At 44.0% G+C, this 15,696-nt stretch overlaps 1 protein-coding gene across 1 annotated transcript in view; it reads right to left on the reverse strand.

Moving 5' to 3' along the window:
• Positions 1–15,696, reverse strand: part of LOC126237475 (uncharacterized) — a 555,798-nt gene that overhangs the window by 513,152 nt on the left and 26,950 nt on the right. The window lies entirely within an intron of this gene.

Genomic DNA, 15,696 nt, shown 5'->3' on the forward strand with positions numbered 1-15,696 from the left:
GCTCTCTTCGCAGAATACAGCCTTCTGTCGGAGGAATTGGAGAATTTTTGAGTGTTTCGAAGAAAATGCCAACGACTTTCAAGATGGTAAAGCAAGAAAGCAACGTAACACGTAAGGAGATGTATCGCAAAAGAGACAGAGTTACAGCAAGAGTTACAAAGGACAAAATGGAGATTAGTCATTATATATGTGCTGTCTGTTCTTTCAGACATGTCAAAACGAACAGACAGCAGTTCGATCCTATACTCACTATGAATCATGATACAGAAGAAGTAATGACCTTAGCTGCTAGTGTACATCAATTTAAATCAATGAAGAAAGTTGAAAATTTGCGATGGACCGGGATTTGAAACCAGTTCTACTGTTTACCAGTCAGACAGGCTGACCGCTGCGCCATACGGACACTGTGGTTACCGCCACTCCACGGACTGTACTAGCACGCCTCCTGTCAGGCTCAAATTCTCAACTTACCCATACACTACTGATGTAGTGTCCCTTGCCCATTATTCCCATCACTTGCGGCATTTCGATGATTCCTGCAAGATTTCGGGCATGGCGTGCATCTGCACTGAAGTGGTCAATTAATCGTCCTCGTCTTAATTACAGTATAACGTCGTTAGCGCCAACTCGCATACGACGAACTCGTGGTTAATGCGAAAAAAATATTGGTCCCGCCAGGAATACATTAGTTCTTATGGTACGTCTTATCGATTGACACGAATTTCGGTTAAGGCGAATTACGAACTCTGTTTCAGTTCCTAAAGCGTAATTTTTTTTCCGAAATGAGTGTAGGAAATTACACTTATTGTTGACTCGTTTTTAACATATTGTAGGTCGGTATCCGGAATTATCACCTCAACATTGCTGTTCATTGTAAGACATTCAATAATGTGTGCAGCAGTATTTAGGAATGTACTCAGTGCCAAATTTGATTGGTGTTCTGTTAGTCGTGGCCGTATCGAGTTGGAATACTGAGTAAAAACTACAGTTACAACCGGTATCGTAGCACGCGAAAATGGCAAAGAGGAAACAGACAGCTCTAAATGTACAAAAAATGGCTCTGAGCACTATGGGACTTAACTTCTGAGGTCATCAGTCCCCTAGAACTTAGAGCTACTTAAAGCTAACTAACCTAAGGACATCACACACATCCATGGCCGAGGCAGGATTCGAACCTGCGACCGTAGCGGTCGCGCGGTTCCAGACTGTAGCGCCTAGAACTGCTCGGCCACTCCAGCCGGCTCTAAACGTACAGTTAAAGCTTAAGATTCTAGATGAAGTGGACCGTGGTACCAGGAAAACAGCAATTGCAGAGCAGTTTGGAATACCTAAATCTACTGTATCTACGATTAGTAAGAATCGAGAAAAAGTTATTAATGCTGCGGCATCAGGTTCTGGAAACAAATTTAAACGACTTCGTACCGCCAAGTATGAAGACATCGAGACGTTATTGCTAGAATGGTTCAATCATATGCGTGCGTGTTACATACCTTTAACTGGCCCTGTGATTCAGTCAAAAGCAAATGATATTGCTAAAGATGTTGGCATTGAAGACTTCCGTTGTTCTGCTGGTTAGTTGTATCGGTTCCAAAAGAGACATTCAGTTTCATCTGTACAACTTTGTGGTGAAGCAAATGAAGTTGATGAAGAAAGTGCGAACAGCTGGTTGCATGAATTCTACCGAGTGAGGGAAAAGAATGCCTCGTGTGATGTGTTTAACATGGATGAAACTGGATTTTTCTATAATCTTTTTCCAAATCACACCCTGGAGATAAAGGGTGATAGGTGTCACGGTGGAGCATGAAGCAAACAACGTGTGACTGTTGTACTGTGCTATAATGCTGACGGCAGTGAGAAGTTTCGTCCCCGGGTTATCGGTAAATCCGAGAAACCACGTTGTTTTAAGAACATACATATGGACACTTTACCTTGCATCTACTGTCACCACAGCCGGCCGATGTGACCGAGCGTTTGTAGGCGCTACGGTTTGCAACCGCGCGACCGTACGGTCGCAGATTCGAATCCTGCCTCGGGCATGGATGTGTGTGATGTCCTTAGATTAGTTAGGTTTAAGTAGTTCTAAGTTCTAGGGGACTGATTACCTCAGAAGTTAAGTCCCATAGTGCTCAGAACCATTGGAACCATTTTTACTGTCGCCACAAGAAAGCTTGGATCGATGGCACATCATTTCGTAAGTGGCTTCTTCGTTTCAACAGTCGAATGGTTGTTCAAAATAGACATGTTCTTCTTACATTGGACAGATGTACTGCCCATAACGTTCATGATGTGAACCTATCCAACATAAAGGTTCAGTTTTTTCCACCCAGCGCCACAAGCCGCCTTCAGCCTTTGGACCAAGGCATAATCTGTCTCATAAAGAGAGTTTATCGTAAGCAACTTGTAAGAGCTGCAATTCGTGCTGCTGAAAACAATAGTGCAACCCCAAATTGGAATCTGCTTGACGCAATAAAAGCCATCGCAGCAGCCTGGAACTCAGTATCTCCACATCATATAGGGAAGTGCTTTAACAGAGCTTGGAGACAAAGCAACACTGAAGATGTCCACGAATTAGAAGATGCCACTTCACCTGATGAATGGACAGTTCTGCAGGACGTTGCGAACCCTGGGATTAGTTTCGAAGAGTTCATTAGTGCAGACGACGATGTTGCCGTATGTGCTGCTGTGGAATCGCATGTGGCAAAAGCTGTGAACGAGGTGCGAGAAGGGCCATCAGAAGGAAGTGAAGAGAAAGAGAATACAGGTACCATTCCACCTACCCGTCAGGAGATGTTTACAGCCTAGGACTGTTTAGAACGGTTCACTTCAACATCCGACGTCACTGCAGGGTTTACGGACACTATCATTACAATTGGTTGCGAAATTACAAAATATTATCGTTCCCATGAACGTCAGTGAACCATGACCGAATTTTTTCCAAGAAAGCAACGTACATAATTTGTGAGTACTTGTAATTTTACGATCACTTTATAGTGTTACAAGTCTACAATAACGTGATTGATAGTGTAGTGTACTGCTGTACGTGTATACTTATTAAAATCTGTGTTTTTGACTTAACACGATTTTTTTTAACACGAACTCCTGATTTTTCCGTCCCTCCGGATTCGTGTTAACGAAGTTTTACTGTATATGTTCTTTCAGAGATATCTGAAAGGACAGACATGCACGTCTTCAACGTCATCATGTTCAATCCCGCAGCCACTATGAATCAAGACACAAAAGAATTACCGATATTAGCTGCAGTGGACACTGATTTAAATCAATGGGGAAAGCTGATTACCCCTAGTAAGCAGGAGGCACGGGTTTGAATCCTGGTCTGTCATAGATTTTCAACTTTCCCCATTGATTTAAATCAATGCACACTGGCAGCTAGTGTCACTAATTCCTTTGTGTCATGATTTAGCATTATTTACGGAGTGGGTCACTGAAGAATAAGGAAAGCACCTGATTAAAAAGAATACATTGTCTCGTACAGAGCCGATCAGCATGGAAGAGCTCAATCAGAGGTCGGAAGTCTTACATTGGGCATTACAACTGCAGTAGTATGAGGGCGGTGGGTGACATGCAACTAAGGTCAAACTGGCAATTAAGTGCACCGTATGCTTAGATATGCAAAAGATTAGCATTTCAGCGCAACCGCACTAACGATGTAGGAGCAACATTCTGTATAACACGAAAGATTAGGCAACAGATTTCTCTTTGAGAAATCGTTTTGGAATGTTGTTTGTTTGTGAGAAGGTCGTGCTGTGCCTCGTGTAAAAAAGAAAGAATGCCTCACAGCACGTGTTGAGACTCGACAACGGCAGAATCATGGACTACCAAGATTGCTGTCTGTCGTTCCGCGATATTTCTGCTCGTTCTGGTCATGCAAATACGGCGTCGTTGGGTTCAGGAGGGGGACAATCAACACCATGCATGTTCTCAGTAGCCGTGTATGCCTACCACCGAGAGGACAGGCATACAACGAGGTTATGGGATACATACAACGAGGTTATGGGATACCTCCCAATGTCATGTAGGAGCTCCTTTTGCCCGGCGTAGTGCAATAACTCGATGTGGCATGGACACAAGAAGTCGCTGGAGGTGCAGAAGTATTCAGTTACAAATGGTTCAAATGGCTCTGAGCACTATGGAACTTAACATCTGCGGTCATTAGTCCCCTAGAACTTAGAACTACTTAAACCTAACCAACCTAAGGACATCACACACATCCATGCCAGAGGCAGCGCCTAGAACCGCGAGACCACCGCGGCCGGCTATTCACTTACACTGCCTCTAAAGCCGTCCGTAATTGCGGAAGCATTGCCGGTGCAGGGTTTTGTGCACGAACTGATCTCTTCATTAAGTGGCGTAAATGTTTGATGTGATTCATGTCCGGTGATCAGGGTCGACTAACCATCTACATCTACACCTACATGATCACTCTGCAATTCACATTTAAGTGCTTGGCAGAGGGTTCATCGAACCACAATCATACTATCTCTCTACCATTCCACTCTCGAACAGTGCGCGGGAAAGACGAACACCCAAACCTTTTTGTTCGAGCTCTGATGTCTCTCATTTTATTTTGATGATCATTCCTACTTATGTAGGTTGGGCTCAACAAAATATTTTCGCATTCGGAAGAGAAAGTTGGTGACTGAAATTTCGTAAATAGATCTCGCCGCGACGAAAAACGTCTTTGCTTTAATGACTTCCATCCCAACTCGCGTATCATATCTGCCACACTCTCTCCCCTATTACGTGATAATACAAAACGAGCTGCCCTTTTTTGCACCCTTTCGATGTCCTCCGTCAATCCCACCTGGTAAGGATTCCACACCGCGCAGCAATATTCTAACAGAGGACGAATGAGTGTAGTGTAAGCTGTCACTTTAGTGGACTTGTTGCTTCTTCTAAGTGTCCTGCCAATGAAACGCAACCTTTGGCTCGCCTTCCCCACAATATTATGTATGTGGTCTTTCCAACTGAAGTTGTTCGTAATTTTAACACCCAGGTACTTAGTTGAATTGACAGCCTTGACAATTGTACTTTTTATCGAGTAATCGAATTCCAACGGATTTCTTTTGGAACTCATGTGGATCACCTCACACTTTTCGTTATTTAGCTTCAACTGCCACCTGCCACACCATACAGCAATCTTTTCTAAATCGCTTTGCAACTGATACTGGCCTTCGGATGACCTTACTAGACGGTAAATTACAGCATCATCTGCAAACAACCTAAGAGAACTGCTCAGATTGTCACCCAGGTCATTTATATAGATCAGGAACAGCAGAGGTCCCAGGACGCTTCCCTGGGGAACACCTGGTATCACTTCAGTTTTACTCTATGATTTGCCGTCTATTACTACGAACTGCGACCTTCCTGACAGGAAATCACGAATCCAGTCGCACAACTGAGACGATACCTCATAGGCCCGCAGCTTGATTAGAAGTCGCTTGTGAGGAACGGTGTCAAAAGCTTTCCCGAAATCCAGAAATATGGAATCAACTTGAGATCCCCTGTCGATAGCGGCCATTACTTCGTGCGAATAAAGAGCTAGCTGCGTTGCACAAGAACGAGGTTTTCTGAAACCATACTGATTTCTTATCAATAGATCGTTCCCTTCGAGGTGATTCATGATGTTTGAATACAATATATGCTCCAAAACCCTACTGCAAACCAACGTCAATGATATAGGTCTGTAGTTCGATGGATTACTCCTACTACCCTTCTTAAACACTGGTGCGACCTGCGCAATTTTCCAATCTGTAGGTACAGATCTATCGGTGAGCGAGCGGTTGCATATGATTGCTAAATTGGGAGCTATTGTATCAGCGTAATCTGAAAGGAACCTAATCGGTATACAATCTGGACCTGAAGACTTGCCCGTATCAAGCGATTTGAGTTGCTTCGCAACCCCTAAGGTATCTACTTCTAAGAAACTCATGCTAGCAGCTGTTCGTGTTTCAAATTGTGGAATATTCCGTTCGTCTTCCCTGATGAAGGAATTTCGGAAAACTGCGTTCAATAACTCCGCTTTAGCGGGGCAGTCGGTAACAGTAGCATCGGCACTGCGCAGCGAAGGTATTGACTGCGTCTTGCCGCTTGTGTACTTTACATACGACCACAATGTCTTCGGATTTTGTACCAAATTTCGAGACAATGTTTCGTTGTGGAACCTATTAAAGGCATCTCGCATTGAAGTCCGTGCCAAACTTCGCGCGTCTGTAAAATTTAGCCAATCTTCGGGATTTCGCGTTCTTCTTAACTTCGCATGCTTTTTCCGTTGCCTCTGCAACAGCGTTCGGACCTGTTTTGTGTACCATTGGGGATGAGTTCCATCGCTTACCAATTTATGAGGTATGAATCTCTCAACTGCTGTTGCTACTATATCTTTGAATTTGAGCCACATCTCGTCTACATTTGCATAGTCAGTTCGGAAGGAATGCCGGCCGAAGTGGCCGTGTGGTTAAAGGCGCTGCAGTCTGGAACCGCAAGACCGCTACGGTCGCAGGTTCGAATCCTGCCTCTGGCATGGATGTTTGTGATGTCCTTAGGTTAGTTAGGTTTAACTAGTTCTAAGTTCTAGGGGACTAATGACCTCAGCAGTTGAGTCCGATAGTGCTCAGAGCCATTTGAACCATTTTTTCGGAAGGAATGGTGATTGTCTCTTAGGAAGGCTTCTAGTGACACTTTATCCGCGTTTTTAAATAAAATTATTTTGCGTTTGTTTCTGGTGGATTTGGAAGAAACGGTATTGAGCCTAGCTACAACGACCTTGTGATCACTAATCCCTGTATCAGTCATGATGCTCTCTATTAGCTCTGGATTGTTTGTGGCTAAGAGGTCAAGTGTGTTTTCGCAACCATTTACAATTCGCGTGGGTTCGTGGACTAAGTGCTCGAAATAATTTTCGGAGAAAGCATTTAGGACAATCTCGGAAGATGTTTTCTACCTACCACCGGTTTTGAACAAGTATTTTTGCCAGCATATCGACGGAAGGTTGAAGTCCCCACCAACTATAACCGTATGAGTGGGGTATTTATTTGTTACGAGACTCAAATTTACTCTGAACTGTTCAGCAACTATATCATCGGAGTCTGAGGGTCGGTAGAGGGAGCCAATTATTAACTTAGTTCGGCTGTTAAGTATAACCTCCACCCATACCAATTCGCACGGAGTATCTACTTCGACTTCACTACAAGATAAACCACTACTGACAGACACAAACACTCCACCACCAATTCTGCCTAATCTTTCCGCACGAATTGTCCAAATTGTTCTTCAAACCAATCACAAACAACTGTGGCCCGATGGCATTGTGCATTGCCATCCATAAAAATTCCATGGCTGTTTACAAACATAAAGTACATGCCGAACACTACCATTTCCAGTCAATAACCGGTTCATCTGGACCAGAGGACTCAGTCTGTTCAATGCAAGCACAACCCCCTTCATTATGGAGCCAGCACCAACTTGCACAGTGCCTTGTTGACAACCTGGGTCCACGGCTTCGTGGGGCCTGCGCCACACTCGAATCCTACCATCAGCTCTTACCAATTGAAAACGGGGCTCATTTGACCAGCTCACGGTTTTTCAGTCGTCTAGGGTCCAACCGACAAGGTAACGAACCCAGGAGACGCGCTGCAGGTGATGTCGCGCTGTAGCAAAATGTACTCTCGTCTGTCGTCTGCTGCCATACCCCGTCAACGCCCAATTTGTTCTCACTGTCCTAAAGGATACGTTCGTCATGTGTCCCAAGTTAATGTCTGCAATTATTTCACGCAGTGTTGCTTGTTTCGCTAGCACTGATAACTCACGCAAACGCTGCTCACTCTATCGTTAAGTGAAGACCGTCGGAAACTGCGCTGTCCGGGGCTACTCTTGACACTGTGGCTCTCGGAATATTGCATTCCCTAACGATTTCCGAAATGGACTGTCCCATGCATCTAGCTCCAGCTACCATTCCGCGTTCATCATTGGCTAGATTCAAAACGACGATCGAGCGAGGTGGCGCAGTGGTTAGACACTGGACTCGCATTCGGGAGGACGACGGTTCAATCCCGCGTCCGGCCATCCTGATTTAGGTTTTCCGTGATTTCCCTAAATCACTCCAGGCAAATGCCGAGATGGTTCCTCTGAAAGGGCACGGCCGACTTCCTTCCCCATCCTTCCCTAATCCGATGAGACCGATGACCACGCTGTCTGGTCTCCTTCCCCAAAACCAACCAACCAACCAACCAAAACGACGGATAACGGATGCACCTGACTGCCTCCACAATGCAGGCGTCTATCAAGTGACATGTGGCTGCGGAAAAGTGTGAATAGGCGAAACGGGAAGAACTGTTAAAGAACGCATTAAGGAACATGAACGGCACATGCGGCTAAAACAGAGTTCAAAAACGGCAGTACCGGAACATCATAAGAACTGTGGCTCTGACATCGATTTTAATAACGTACGTGTACTGGATTAGGAAACAAATATTTATAGAGGAAAAATCCGAGAAGCGATTGAAATTTCTAAGAATGCATCTAATTTCAATAGGACGGCTATAGGCTTCCGACATCGTGGCTCCCCGCCATCAAGGAAGTACAGGGTGTTTCAAAAATGACCGGTATATTTGAAACGGCAATAAAAACTAAACGAGCAGCGATCGAAATACACCGTTTGTTGCAATATGCTTGGGACAACAGAACATTTTCAGGCGGACAAACTTTCGAAATTACAGTAGTTACAATTTTCAACAACAGATGGCGCTGCAAGTGATGTGAAAGATATAGAAGACAACGCAGTCTGTGGGTGCGCCATTCTGTACGTCGTCTTTCTGCTGTAAGCGTGTGCTGTTCACAACGTGCAAGTGTGCTGTGGACAACATGGTTTATTCCTTAGAACAGAGGATTTTTCTGGTGTTGGAATTCCACCGCCTAGAACACAATGTTGTTGCAACAAGACGAAGTTTTCAACGGAGGTTTAATGTAACCAAAGGACCGAAAAGCGATACAATAAAGGATATGTTTGCAAAATTTCAACGGACTGGGAACGTGACGGATGAACGTGCTGGAAAGGTAGGGCGACCGCGTACGGCAACCACAGAGGGCAACGCGCAGCTAGTGCAGCAGGTGATCCAACAGCGGCCTCGGGTTTCCGTTCGCTGTGTTGCAGCTGCGGTCCAAATGACGCCAACGTCCACGTATCGTCTCATGCGCCAGAGTTTACACCTCTATCCATACAAAATTCAAACGCGGCAACCCCTCAGCGCCGCTACCATTGCTGCACGAGAGACGTTCGCTAACGATATAGTGCACAGGATTGATGACGGCGATATGCATGTGGGCAGCATTTGGTTTACTGACGAAGCTTATTTTTACCTGGACGGCTTCGTCAATAAACAGAACTGGCGCATATGGGGAACCGAAAAGCCCCATGTTGCAGTCCCATCGTCCCTGCATCCTCAAAAAGTACTGGTCTGGGCCGCCATTTCTTCCAAAGGAATCATTGGCCCATTTTTCAGATCCGAAACGATTACTGCATCACGCTATCTGGACATTCTTCGTGAATTTGTGGCGGTACAAACTGCCTTAGACGACACTGCGAACACCTCGTGGTTTATGCAAGATGGTGCCCGGCCACATCGCACGGCCGACGTCTTTAATTTCCTGAATGAATATTTCGATGATCGTGTGATTGCTTTGGGCTATCCGAAACATACAGGAGGCGGCGTGGATTGGCCTCCCTATTCGCCAGACATGAACCCCTGTGACTTCTTTCTGTGGGGACACTTGAAGGACCAGGTGTACCGCCAGAATCCAGAAACAATTGAACAGCTGAAGCAGTACATCTCATCTGCATGTGAAGCCATTCCGCCAGACACGTTGTCAAAGGTTTCGGGTAATTTCATTCAGAGACTACGCCATATTATTGCTACGCATGGTGGATATGTGGAAAATATCGTACTATAGAGTTTCCCAGACCGCAGCGCCATCTGTTGTTGAAAATTGTAACTACTGTAATTTCGAAAGTTTTTCTGCCTGAAAATGTACTGTTGTCCCAAGCATATTGCAACAAACGGTGTATTTCTATCGCTGCTCGTTTAGTTTGTATTGCCGTTTCAAATATACCGGTCATTTTTGAAACACCCAGTAAATACGCTGCCGCGGTGTGAGCGGTATAAACAACGGGTTGCAAGTCAACTCCGCGGACAATAATATTTTGGGTAAACATTCGCCCTCTCTTGCTCTGACCGTTTCGAATCTACCCAATGACGACGACCAACCAATAGCGGTAGCAGGACTTTCAACCAATAACCCTTCTCCAGCGTAAGTGAGGAATAGTGCCTTTCTGTCCAATGACGATGGGCCGCCAGTGGTATCCACAGGAGATTAGCTAACAACGCCCCTTCTTCTGAATCAGAGCAGGAATATTAGCCTATGAGTAAGGCCCACCATTGGTAGCCATATGAATTTTACCCAATACTATCACTTCTCCAGCACGAACGCGTGAAAACTCTCCCGTTATAAGAGGACGCGACACTCGTCTCTCACAGTGTTCTAGCAGTAGTGGACACCAGAAGATCCTGAGGAAGATCCCATACAGAGGGGTCGAAACGTCGATCATTTTAGAAGAAACACGACACTGCCTAATAACCCAGAAGATTTTAACTTCAGTGACAACGGCCACTAAAACCTGCAAACTTACATAATACTGCTCGAGCGTTTCTGATCCGTACCAGATCGGATTGCAGGAAGACAGAAAAATGGTTCAAATGGCTCTGAGCTCTATGGGACTTAACATCTGAGGTCATCAGTCCCCTAGAATTTAGACCTACTTAAAACTAACTAACCTAAGGACACCACACACATCCATGCCCGAGGCAGGATTCGAACCTGCTACCGTAGCGGTCGCTCGGCTCCGGACTGAAGCGCCTAGAACCGCTCGGCCACCCCGGCCGGCACTAAGCGGTCTGAAAATAGCTTGCAAACCAACGAGGTAAAGATACAGAGGATGCTGAATTTTCGAAATATTATTTGGTAAAGATTTAATTTGAGAAGTGTGAAGATTTTCAGATAATAGTGTTGCCGCGTTGCTTGCCTGCGTGTGTTTGGGAAACGGAAAGTTTTAGTGGCATTTTTCTTTATTAGTTGAGGTAGGTTAGTTTCAGTGTTCAGACGTGATTAAGTGAAGTTATCAGTTCACATGGCTTGTACTCCTAAGTTCTATTTAGCACTACTTTACCAATTTATTAATTAATTTCAAGGCAGAGTAATATTTGTATATAAAATGGTGATTCCGCTAAATGGGTCAGACGCAGGAGGCGGCTACGCGGATAGCGGGGGCTGTGTGTCGTGGACTGGGCGTTTTTTAGGTTAGAGGGTCTCGGGAAACACAAAACTGGCTTCCATCTCAAACGGTGCAGGTCTAACACAGGAAGAACGTAGACTAGGAATCATCAAGGTAACATTTGCGTATTGTCGTAGCCGTGTTGAGAAAGTACCAGAACTCCAAACGCTAATAAAAATGGTTCAAATGGCTCTGAGCACTAAGAGACTTATCATCTCAGGTCGTCAGTCCCCTAGAACTCAGAACTACTTAAACCTAACTAACCTAAGGAAATCACACAACACCCATGCCCGAGGCAGGATTCGATCCTACGACCGTAGCGGTCGCGCGGTTCCAGACTGAAGCGCCTAGAACCGCTCGGCCACTCCGGCCAAACGCTAATAGAAAGCAGACGCAATAGCTCCATAGTTAACAATCACATACAACCGCTAACTGGACAAAAGACACGTACCCAAAGACTGGAAAGCTACACAGATCGCACCAATATTAAAAAAAGAGAATAGGAGTAATCCATTAAATGATATGCCCATATCATTAGCGACAATATGCAGCAAGATTTTGGAACATATACTATGTCCGTACATTATGAGTTATCTCTGAGAGAACGGTCCACTGATTACGTATGTCGCTGCATTGCACGGACAGAACACAGCGGCTGAAGTCCAAGCTTAGTCTCCTTAAACAGTTGACGTCTTGCATCACTCTTGCGCAACGCTTTCTTTCCTGTACCTAGTCTACTGCAGCGCTGCATTCCTTTATGTTCATCACTTCTAGCAGTGCCTAGTTTCTAATTGCCCCTAATAAGTCAAGACAATTATTTCCTGTACGACTGTACAATTTCGACCTTAGGCAATTTTCAGGTATTTTATGGATGATTTTTGGTATCAGGCAACAACTGCTCGAAAATAACGTGTTCCTAAAATAGCGTGAACACCTCGAATTATTTTATGAGCATAACATGATATCATAGGAGCAACGACGTATATAACTTAATCTCCTACTAAAAAATCATCTACAAAATGCTTGAAAATGGCCTAAGGCCAAAATTGTAAAAAGGGTGTTCAAAAAGTTTTGCACAGTCGTCTCTAATTTTTTTATTTTTTGCAGGAGGAGAATGAAATTTTTGTGTACTGGGAATATTTAGCTATAAGTTGTTATATAAAAGTATTTTCTTTTATTTACAGGTAAGCCAGAATGGACCGTGAAGCAGATGTCAGGTAGCGACAACGGTCGGTGATGGAGTTCCTCTTCAAGACCGGGGATGACTCTACCACATCCATTCACAGGAAGTGGCTCCCCGTTTATGGGTAGGACACAGTGGATCGCGGCTGTATCCAGCGGTGGTTGCAGAGGTTTAAAGAAGGTGATTTCCTTCTACTGGACAATCCACGATGCGTTAGACCACCGACGGCAGTGAGTGATGTGATTAAGGAGACCATTGATCAAATCGTCCAAAATGACAGATGTGTGATGACACGACAGCTTGTTTGTCATTGGGTAGTGTGGTATCACTGGTACACTCACCACGGTACAGAAAAATCTGTGCACGTTAGGTACCTAGATTATTGACAAGAGAAACGAAAACGACGAGGAAGAATGTGTGCAAGGGCCTCATGAAGACCTTGCTGAAGAGTGGAAACACTGTTTTGACGGCGTCATTACCCAGGATGAAACATGGTTGTTTTTGCCCGAACCTGAGAGCAAAACCTAATCCATGGAGTGGCGTCATCCGGGTTCCCCTCGGAAGAAGAAACCAAGGCTTTCACGAACAGCAGGCGGGAAGGTGATGGCCTCCTCCTTCTGGGATCAGTGTGGAGTCATTTTCATTGACTTTTTGGAACCTGGCTCCACAATTAACCGGATCCGTTACTGTTTGTCATTGGACAAGCTGCGATGTGCCATCAAGACCCACAGACCACAGCTTCAGGGTGAGCTCATCAGACTACACCATGACAATGCCAGACCCCATACAGCCCTTATGACGCAGGAGTAAATCAGGAAAATGGGTAGCAAAATTGTTCCTCATCCTCCCTACAGTCCGAATTTGGCTCCGTCGGATTTTTACCTCATTGGTCGTCTGAAAGCCCACCTGCGCGGTAAAACATTTGATACTGAGAAAGACCTTATTTCCTGCGTCAAGTGATGGTGTAAAAGTCAATCCCCATAATTTTACCAAAGTGCATTTACATCATGGAAAGAACGTTGGGTCAGATGCGTCACAGCTGATGGAGGCTACATTGAGTAGGGTCAATGTATAGCTAAATGTTCCAAGTATGTTCACAAAAATTTCATTCTCTTCCTGCAAAAAATTAAAATAATTAGAGACGACTGTGCAAAACGTTTCAACGCCCTTTGTACAACCGTATAGGAAATAAAGAGAATGGCAAGCTGATGGCTTTAAGAAATCATTCAAAAAATTCATCGCAGCTCCGGACCCTATCGCATTGAAAATCAAGACAATTAGCTAGCACCCGTTTGACATTATGGAATATAGTAAGATAATTCAGTTAAGCATTGTATTTCAAAATTATTATCAGATTCAGTTGAAGTAAAGTTCAGTGCAGACTTCACTTACTTTGTCAGACAAACTCATTCTCACAGTACAGGCTTGCATTTGCATAGGTATCATTGTGTTTGGAAATTAGTTTAGTGAAGTTTACGTACGCAGAGTCACACGACACGTTTTACAGAAACGTTTTGGTTACACGTTCTTTCAAAATTCTTTTGTGATTTCGTGTAGCATTTTAATGCTGCTTACTAGTTTTGTGTGTCGGAAATGCAAGTCCGGCATTAAGACGTCACACAATGTAACTCTGTTTACTGCAGTGCACAATACAGAATTCCACACGATCGTTCCTTAAATTTCAAGTTTTGCTTTTCTAATACAGTTGGTTGAAGTTAATGGCATCAGTTATACAGTTTCAGATAGTGTGGCGACTCATTTTATCGGATAGCATTTCCGTAAGTACACCACTCGCGTTGTTAGTGGTTACAACACAAACAAACACACGAAGTTTGTGAGGGGACCACTTGTACGTGGAGCCCGATTTTGTAATATATTTCATGAAAAATGACCTGAAACGGTTATCACATGTAGAAGAAATTGAATCTTTGACACCACTGAACCAAAGATGTTGCCTTAGAGGCAGAATCGATTGTAAGTAGGATATAGCGGAACTCAGTAGCAGTTGCTGTTGCACTCCGTTGGAGTTGGAATGTAAGACTTAAGCTAGCTATGAGAATTCAGTTGCTGGTCTATGGACGCAGCACAATACAGTGTTTATAAAATGAAGTGATGAATGATATTGTTGATGCTCACACATAGCCAATAAATGTTAGGTCGTACATATTTCTATAAAAGTGTAAAGTGTGTATCATTAATTTGTAAGGCTATTAGATTATCAAGAATTGAAGTGATACCGATGGTTAACAAATATTGACCATTGTCCGTGGCAGTTAGAGAAGAATAATGAATTGATACTGTAAGTCAAAGGGAAAGCAACTGGGACAAATTTGTAAGGTAATGAAGTTTTGTTGGTTGGTTGGTTTGGGGAAGACCAGACAGCTTGGTCATCGGTCTCATCGGATTAGGGAAGGAAGTCGGCCGTGCCCTTTGAGAGGAACCATCCCGGCATTTGCCTGGAGTGATTTAGGGAAATCACGGAAAACCTAAATCAGGATGGCCGGACGCGGGATTGAACCGTCGTCCTTCCGAATGCGAGTCCAGTGTCTAACCACTGCGCCACCTCGCTCGGTAATGAAGTTTTGTATATTTAGCTTTAAGTATGCAGCAACGCAATGTGGATTTCGCTGAATTTTACAGTACTGACCATTGAATGTAGGAACCAGGTATTTTCCATGAGATTTAATGTATAGGCTGATTAGGTATATCCGATTAGTAATATTGTGTGTGTTTTGTAATCCTAATACAGAGAAGCTAAATTTGGGAATCTATTCCGTCAAACTTTTTCTCATGTAACAATCCAAGTGTTTTTAATTACGTCGATAAGTGAGGGTTGTAGAACAGTTCAGGAGCTCACTGATTTTGAAGGTAATGTAAAATGTTTCATATCACATTTTGTGTAGGAGAAACTATTTTGAATACAGTTTTCAAACTGAAGCATCCGTTCTCAGCATATCCCCTTAACTGTACCTCACCCTCTTTCATGTCGTGTTTATTTAAATCCAATGAATATTTTTGTAAAAGAAATCTTTCTCAACCAGAATGGTAAAATATTAATGTGCCAGAATCAGAAAAGTATTAATGTTTGTAACAGTTTCAATGCGGGCAGCATTCCATAGCGCTGTGCCAACATCCAGTATTTTCACTGAAAATTTGCAAGGCTATTCATTTA

Source organism: Schistocerca nitens, chromosome 2, assembly GCF_023898315.1.
Source record: "Schistocerca nitens isolate TAMUIC-IGC-003100 chromosome 2, iqSchNite1.1, whole genome shotgun sequence".
NCBI lineage: Eukaryota > Metazoa > Arthropoda > Insecta > Orthoptera > Acrididae > Schistocerca > Schistocerca nitens.